This window comes from Macrobrachium rosenbergii, chromosome 36 (genome assembly GCF_040412425.1).
Source record: "Macrobrachium rosenbergii isolate ZJJX-2024 chromosome 36, ASM4041242v1, whole genome shotgun sequence".
NCBI lineage: Eukaryota > Metazoa > Arthropoda > Malacostraca > Decapoda > Palaemonidae > Macrobrachium > Macrobrachium rosenbergii.
In genome coordinates, this window is record NC_089776.1 from 2,825,827 (window position 1) to 2,835,490 (window position 9,664).

The 9,664-nt window shown below is 38.9% G+C and overlaps 1 pseudogene; it reads right to left on the bottom strand.

Moving 5' to 3' along the window:
* Positions 1–6,652: 6,652 nt before the first annotated feature.
* LOC136856518 (uncharacterized) lies at positions 6,653–8,916 on the bottom strand (annotated as a pseudogene).
* Between the last annotated feature and the right edge of the window lie 748 nt (positions 8,917–9,664).

Genomic DNA, 9,664 nt, shown 5'->3' on the forward strand with positions numbered 1-9,664 from the left:
TGAATCGGACCATCCAGGTGACCTTGAAGCCTGTCTTTTTGGAACAGGATTAACTCAGTGTACAGAATAAAGGAAAAACAGGACTCTCACGTTGGGGTCAAAAGAAAGAGCATTCTCTGTCTTTTTCTCAATTGCTGATACAATTGTCGTTTCACAAACAGAAAATGTAAAGGAGCTGACGGAATTTGAATGTTCATTTTCTTTGCAGGTCAGATGGCAGAAGAAATATTTGACTTTGATCTTTTTATATCGTCAGGAAAGGAGAATTGAATGAGATCATACATTACGGGAATATGTGGTCATTTTATTAGGCATAAAGAATCTCGTGGCGGTAAAAGGTGAAATTGAAAAATGGCTGACCTGAAACGATTAGAAATAATGTCCTTTTCCCATAGCAATGTAAAGCATAATGAGTTAAATTAGTGCTCCGTGTAATTACTGAATATTCAAAGTTTTCTCGCGACAAAATGCGCAAATGCAACGAACGAAAGCTCATTCCAGAGTAGACGACAGCAGTTCGAGTTGCAGATTAACTCTTTTGCAAGGAAATGGTGGTAGTCCAGTCGCTAGTTTAATAGACATTTTGCCTAAAGGTAACTTGTCAATAGATTTTTATAGACAGAATCGTGAAGACAAATTGGCTGGATTCATTTCATTTCCTTCTGACGAGGAAAGCTTAATCCGCATTCAACTGTATATGAATATGAGACACCTTCTATAGCGAGGGTCGAGACCACATGTCCCGACCAGTTCTTCATTGGAAGGGTGGGTAAAGCACTCGGCAAGCACGCTGTTGGCCCAGCGTTCGACTCTCCGACCGGCCAATGAAGAATTAGAGGAATTTATTTCTGGTGATAGAAATGTATTTCTCGTCATAATGTGGTTCGGATTCCTCAATAAGCTGTAGGTCCCGTTGCTAGGTAACCAGTTGGTTCTTAGCCACGTAAAATAAGTCTAATCCTTCGGGCCAGCCCTCTCTAGGAGAGTTGTTAATCAGCTCAGTGGTCTGGTTAAACTAAGATATACTTATCAGTATGAGACACCTATAACGAGGGTCGAGACCACATGTCCCGACCACAATGAGGCCACATACTCGGCTGCATTGCTTCACAGCTTTTATAAAAGCACCTGTCATTTCTAGGTCAGATACACGAAGCGGTATGGTGACTATTTGTTTTAACAGGCTTAATTTTACGACGGTAGACAGTAACAGTTTAATTAGAAGGATTTGAGATTCTCAGACCATGCACACGAGCTTTAATCGGAAAATTTGTAAAAGGTTCATTAAGGAGGTTCTTCCACTTGTACTGCAATGCAAGGCCCACAACCTTCCAATAAGCTTCCAGATGTTAGCTTCTGGACGAAGTTCCGAGAATTTTGTAGCCTCGAGTTCCCAAAAGATTTCCAGTTGGTATCTGGTTACAGGATAAAGTAAATTTCTGTCGAAGTGGGAAGGTTTGTCACGATTTTCATTGTTCTTCGGAGGTAAATGTAACTTGCAGCACGCGGGAGCCGGTTTTTCCTTTTTTGTGGAAGCAGCGATGATAGGACATGCAGCAAGCCAAAAAGTCAGAAGCGAAGTGGTCCAAGTGTGTGTCCTGTTTATTACGGCTCCTCTTGGGATTCACACTGAGGTGAGGACACGACAGTATTACAGAACGTTGGAAGAACTAAATAAAAGGATTAACACATGCAAAATAAAAGGAACTAATTCATAATGTTAGTAAACAAATATCAGTGAGGCAAGAAACGTTCATCACATTCTGATCGTGTATGGAAATTCTCACAGCGGCTCTTATCACGTCGATGGATAAATGACAAGGATCTCTCACAAGGGTCAGTCGATCATTCCTTTTTGACACCATTTCAAAGGAGATGACCACTCTTTATCCTCTAGACACACACACTCACACACACACATATATTATATATATATATATATATATATATATATATATATATATATATATATATATATATATATATATATGTGTGTGTGTGTGTGTGTGTATTTAAATATAGACAAATGTTGTTACATGGTTTTTTTTGTTGACCAACTTCTTATTAGTCAGATAATATTTTCTGAATCTTTTACGTTCTTCCAAATTTAATTGATGGATGAAAAACGAAGTTCCATTCACTGATAAACACACCACCACAGGTTTCCCGTCACTCGTCGTCACCTCTTCAAAGTGTACAATCTTGGCATGTTGTTGTTGTTTCAGATTTAGCTGGCCTTGTGCCAGCACGGGTTCTTGCTCCTAGAGCAGCCCGTAACTCTATGTTGATGATGAGTCTGTTAGATGCGTAGGTTGGATGAAAAGTTTATTATGATGCATGAAAGTGATTTTGGTTGGGGAATCTTGACATAGCGCCCTGTTGGTTTTGTTACAGCGTGCGGACGGATATGTAGCGTCCAGAACAATAGCTAGAAGCGGATAGGTCAGTCCCATGAAGCAGACTCTCTGCAGCGAACAACGACAATAACTCTTAAGTCACGGATTCTCATCCCCTCCCCCCCACCCTTGCCATCCCCCTTATCCCCGTCATCCATACCATTCTGTTTTAGTTTTCTGTATAGTTCCTCGTTGGGTGAGTGGATTTGTTCTCAGCTAGCACTCTGCTGGCCGGGAGTTCGAATCTCCGAGCGGCCAGTGAAGAATAAGAGGAATTTATTTCTGGTGATAGAAATTCATTTCTCGCTATAATGTGGTTCGGATTCCACAATAAGCTGTAGGTCCCGTTGCTAGGTAACCAATTGATTCTTAGCCACATAAAACAAATCTAATCCTTCGGGCCAGCCCTCTCTAGGAGAGCTGTTAATCAGCTCAGTGGTCTGATTAAACTAAGATATACTTTTTTTTTTTTTTTCTAGTTTTCTGTGAAAGAAAACTACTGTGTTGGCTTTGTCTGTCCGTCCGCACTTTCTCTTTCCGCCCTCAGATCTTATAAACTTCTGAGGCTAGAGGGCTGCAAATTGGTATGTTGATTATCCACCCTCCAATCATCAAACATACCAAATTGCAGCCCTCTCGCCTCAGTAGTTTTTATTTTATTTAAGGTTAAAGTTAGCCATAATCTTGCCTCTGGCAACTATACAGGACGGGCCACCACCGGGCCGTGGTTAAAGTTTCATGGGCCGCGGCTCATAAAGCATTATACCGTGACTACCTTGATTATACGCTGTAGAGAAAACTCGATTGCGCCAAAGAAACTCCAGCGCATTTCTTGCTTGTTACTGTTGCCATCACAACCAGAACGCTTGGTTTGTGTTTTCATCATTTTTGTTTGAGGAAAATATTGTTTTTATTATACATTTTATTGTATTGTCACTCTAATCATTGTATATTAATCAAAACTGTTTTATTGTACTGAATGTTATTGCAATGTGGTTTATTGTATGATTCCTGTTTTCAACACTACATCTCCGTCCGCACACTGACAAAACCTCAGGCTAATACCCCGTGATACCATATAGAGTTACGGGCTGCTCGAGAAGCAAGAGCCTGTGCTGGCACAAGGCCAGCTAAATCTAAAACAACAAACAACCGTGAAGAGGTCACGACGAGTGACGGATCACCTGTGGTGGTGGTGTTGTGTCCCCAGTGAATGCAACTCAGAGATAATCTTCGTTTCTTTAGCCATCAACTCAGTTTGGAAGAATGCAGAAGAGTCAGAAAATATTATCTAACTAATAAGAGGTTGATCAACAATGAAAAAGCCATAGAATTCAGTGAAATATGCACACAAGAAAAACTTTTCTTCAAAAACATATGCATACATATACATATATATAATTATATATATGTGCAGCTGATTTATCCCGTGGAAAGCAGTCTCTTGATAGAAAGAGTAAAACCAGTGCTTGTGCATAAAACATCTTTTATTCAGTTATGACGACCGGTTTCGGAGCAATTGTCTCCATCATCAGGTCTAAAACATATATATATATATATATATATATATATATATATATATATATATATATATATATATATATATATATATATATATATATATATGATATATATATATATACATATATATATATATATATATATATATATATATATATATATATATATATATATATATATATATATATATATATATATATATATATGTGTGTGTGTGTTTGTGTGTATGTATTGTGTGTGGTGGAGAGATGTTGAGCAACATCTAACTTGTGTCATTTATCAAGATAAATGAAAGTACAACAAAATTGTTATTTACTAAAATTTTGCTTAAAATTAATAAACTCAAATAAATTTGTATCTGGTTATCATTATTAATGGTTTTGTAAAATTGCCTTTTCTACAGAAACCTGGCAAATAACTGAATTTGAAATCTCCTTCGAAAACTGTCGTCTTTAAAAGCCATTTGGAAAATGAATGTGCTTGCCACTGAGGAGGAAGGACTCTCAGAAAAGGATGGCAAGGAAGGAAGGAAGTCTCTCTAGATCACTGGAGCTTTCAAGTTCACAGAAAAGTTGTTGTGCAATATTTTGATGAATGAAATATCAGGGATTTTATTTCTTCTATTTTTATTATTATTATTATTATTATTATTATTATTATTATTATTATTATTATTATTATTATTAGAGAGAGAGAGAGAGAGAGAGAGAGAGAGAGAGAGAGAGAGAGAGAGATTTTAGAGAGAGATATTTTATAGGGCTACTTTCTTTTCGATAGAAAAATGTAGCAAAATTTTGCATCAAGTGTAGAGTACCACTCAGTTGCTTTATTGGTAGTCCTTTTCACACCAGGGAACGCTTAAACTTGATTGCTAATAATTCACAGGCTTCAGGTGGATGATTAACACCACATAATGAAGATTCTTTTTCAAAATACAGAACAAAAGGCCACGAACGTATCACTGAAGAAGTCAATGACTTCTGAAACAAGCGAAAAGAAATATTCAAGATACCATATAATTATAATAACCAAATTACTGGGGACATATTCACGAGTTTTCAGGAGGTTGTCAAATCCTGAAGTTATTATTTTCCGTAATTATTTTTTGCAGAATAAACCAAACAAAAATAATGTATCTCTACCTTGACCCCACGACGCAAAGAACCGCACCACGACCTCCAGTCAGTGTGTTCGCTCCCCATTCCTTAAATTTTGTTTCCCTTGATGTGTCTCCTGTGTAGATATCTGCTTGGTCTTCTGTGACCTTTACGAGAGGACGGGAGCGCCTCTGGTGCCAAATGCGACAGAAATCTCCCGGAAATTGAGACTTTATATCAGTGCTGGGTTAACTTAACCCCTCTCTCTCTCTCTCTCTCTCTCTCTCTCTCTCTCTCTCTCTCTCTCTCTATCTCTCTCTCGTAGAAGGATGATAAATTCGTTGAAAAAATATTTTCTAACTTATGTCAGGACCTTCTGTAAGGGCTATTATACATATACTAGATTATGCAGAAGAACAATGACTTTCAACAGGTGTTCTCCAAAGTTAAAGTCACGATAGGCGAGATGACAGTCAGTGTGCAAATATTACCAGAGAGAGATAGAAATACCAAAAGTAAAAACACTATAATATATTTACATTTACAACCACAATAAAGATAGAAATGATTGCCGGAACCACTACAAATACATCAACATATGAATAACATTCACACAATAAACTATCAATACAATAATAATTTGGGCAAAATGCCCACACTATTAATTAAAGAAACCAAAAACATACACTCTCAAAAATAAGGGGGTCCCGAAAGAAAGGAGAAAATAACGACCAGAATGAAGCCTAACAATTAACAAAGCTAAGATGCCCCAACAAATATGAAGTGGCCACTAAGTTTTAATCTCCACAAAGATCCTTCTATGAGAAACTGCCTGTTGATCCAATGGGACGTAACGGGGTAAGAAAAGGCGGCGAGGGGGTCCCCCACAACACTTCCAAGGCCGAATGTGAGAATCAAAGAAGCAGGAAGGTATTCCCCACTATACTTCAAAGCCTTCAGATTAAAGGCCCGACCCCTGCACGAAAGGTTCACGTCTCTCCAACGTCACCAAACTTAAATAAAGGACTTAACCGGGCGCACATTGAGACGCAGAACAGCACAGAGCAGAGCAGACTCAGGCAGGACAGGGCAGGTAAGCACAGGGCAGCATAGGCGTGGTGCGCACATTGAGAAGCAGTCTGTTGTCCCATGTAGGTGCCTTGATCATGGCTGCCGCTCATGATTACCTGAGAAATCTCAGCTCAGAATCTGACTCGGAAAATGAATTCGAGAATACTTTGTTATTATATGACATTTGTAGGGGAAAGAGATCGCTGTGGAGGAGTGAGTACATGGCCAAGAGGAATACCCATGGTGCATTTGGTCTAACATCTGAGTTGAGTGATGCAAGATTCAAGAATTATTTCAAATTAAGCAGGGAACAATTTGATGAGGTGCATAACATGATACAAAGTGACATATTATCTGAAGGTTGCAACGCCCAAAAACCAATTGGGAGTAAAGAAAAACTGGCTGTGTTTTTAAGGTAAGTTTTATTTTCCTTCATGTCTGTCTTTCAGCAATATAGGAATGGATAATTGTAAAAAAGAAAAATAACAGGGAAAACTATGTTGATAAGCTCACAGGTCTTTCCGAGATATTCATCAGAAATTAACAAAATCATCAGGCACATGACTTTCACATCATATAATAATTAGGTGGGAAATCAGGGGATGTGTCCTGATACTGCTCTGAAAGCAAAGGGAGAGACTGTGATATATCAGTAGTAGATGCATCAGTAGGTGTACATGCACGAGGAGTAGGACCATAGGATGAGTGGGAAGTAGATGCATCAGTAGGTGTACATGCACGAGGAGTTGGACCATAGGATGAGTTGGAGGAATGGCTTTGGGGATAAGGAGACATGCCGAGCAAGGTTTCTTCAGCGTCTGAAACTATGCGAAATACATCCCGTTTTATCTTGTGCTGTAAGGCTGGTGGCATTTTTGCCGTGGATGTGTACATGGTCATGAAAAAATATAAAGGGGATCTCTTTCTTCCTGTCTAAATTTTTCCTCAATTTTTTTCCTATCAAGTGTTCTCTGTTTGACTCTCTCGTCATGATTTAAGATCGATTCCTTGAGCAGAGTAGTAACATCAGTCTTCTTTTTCTTTGCTTCTCTTGCATGAGCTGTAGGGTCAACAATACTCTCACCATCATCATCAAATTCATCGTCGAGTCCGCGATTCTTATGCGAAGCAGTGATGAGTTGTGAGTTCCCTTCTTCGACCGAACTACTGTCATCATCAAATGTCCGTTTGGTCTTGTTGTTAGTCCAAGTGACATTTGAGCTTGTCTCTCTATTGGCCATGTACGGTACCAAAAATTCCATTTGTTGCTGAAATTTCCACGACTTAATGACAACAGCATGTGATCCACTCTTACCCTTTAATTTTTTTTGCCTTCTGAGGGCGTCACGATGGCAATTACCTAGTTTCAGCCATGCAGCCTTTGCCTCAGCCCCTGCAACAAAACAGAACACGCAATGTACAGTAGAGAGAGAGAGCGATTAAGTTAATGTCTTTGTAAAAGTACAGTCGAACCTATATTCCTTTCAGATATCTGGCTACTGGAGATTCCTATAAAAGCATCGGTTATAGATACCGGATGGGGGATCGAACAGTGTCAAAAATCGTCAGCCAAGTAGCAGTTGCTGTGTGGACCAACATGCAACCCCTTTATTTACCAGAACCAACAATGGAAACATGGACGAAAGTGGCATGTGATTTTGAAAGCAAGTGGCAGTTTCCACATTGTGTGGGAGCGATCGACGGAAAACATATATGCATCCAAAAACCATCAAAGAGTGGGTCATCCTTCTTTAATTATAAGCATTCATGCTCAATTGTTTTGATGGCCACTGTTGACAGTGAGAGCAAATTCACGACAATCGACGTGGGGTCGATGGGTCGCTTTAGTGATGGACATGTTTTCAGCAACTCTGCGCTTGGAAAGAAAATTGTAAGCAAATCTTTGAACATCCCTAAACCAAAACCCATAGAAGGTGTAGATGGAGAAATACCATTCATATTTGTTGGTGACGCTGCCTTTCCACTGCTAGAGAATTTGTTGCGTCCATATCCTAAAGCACAGACAAATGGCAGGTTTGATAATAAAGTATTTAATTACAGATTGTCATTAGCAAGACAACGAGTCGAGTGAGCCTTTGGTACTCGTATATTGGCTTCTCGATTCAGGGTATTTATGCGCCCATTTACTGCAAAGTTTGATACTGTTGATAAGGTGGTAAAAGCGGCTTGTGTTCTTCATAATTACTTAGGAACACATATGTCAATAGATACACAAGAGGAACTAGAGGCACAGCCCGAGAACCAGCTGGCAGCATTAAACACAACTGCATCTAGAGGTACTGTCTCTGCATTTCAAGTGAGAGAGCAGTTCAAAATGTACTTCAATTCAGAAAAAGGAAGAGTCCCATGGCAAAGAGAGAGTGTTCTTAGGGGAAAATATTAGAAAAGTAGAGGGAGGCATAAGTGGAAAATAGTAGTAATAATGATGGAAAAATGAGAATATAGTTAGTAGGGATTTTCATATTTTCATAATATTTGTTTTGTATATCATATAAAAGTCTGCATAGAATTGCCTTTTACTGACTACAATAAATGGATTATCGTAAAAGATGTTTTGATTTTGTACAATTCAGTTGTACCATTTCTCTCACACACATCAACGAGAAGCCTAGTATCTCAGTCGTATATTTGTGACACTTTAACGTACGTTACCATACAACAATATACTCACCATCACTGAAATGTAGAGTGGATGCAATCTTAGCCCATATCTCGTCTTTATATGACCCTTTCATGTAATCAGGATGGGCAGTATCATAAAGGACTTGGTGTTGGCGGACAGCCTCAATAAGCTCCTCATAGGATGACATCATGTGGATTACTGAGTGAGCGAGTTACTTCCTGTGCCGCATGCGCGCAGAAAACTGCGTTTCAAACACTGCGTGACGCAGGCCGAAGCAGGTCAGTAACTCGCTCAGTAATCCACAAAATTATTATATGATGTGAAAGTCATATGTTTGATGATTTTGTTAATTTCTGATGAATCTCTCGGAAAGACCTGTGTGCTTCTTATCAACACTGTTTTCCCTGTTATTTTTCCTTTTTACAATTATCCATTATAATGACATTATGGAGGCAGTATTACAGGTCAAAAGAAAAGGGAATTGTTCATCAGATGATTTTTTCCTCCGTTCCTATATTGCTGAAAGACAGATGTGAAGGAAAATAAAACTTATCTTAAAAACACAGCCAGTTTTTCTCTACTCCCGATTGGTTTTTTGGGCGTTGCAACCTTCAGATGATATGTCACTTTGTATCATGTTATGCACCTTATCAAATTGTTCTCTGCTTAATCTGAAATAATTCTTGAATTTTTCATCACTCAACTCAGATGTTAAACCAAATGCACCATGGGTATTCCTCTTGGCCATGTACTCACTCCTCCACAGTGATCTCTTTCCCCTACAAATGTCATATAATAACAAAGTATTCTCTAATTCATTTTCCGAGTCAGATTCTGAGCTGAGATTTCTCAGGTAATCATGAGCGGCAGCCATGATCACAGGGCCTGCATAGGACGACAGACTGCTTCCCATTGTGCGCACCACACCTATGCTG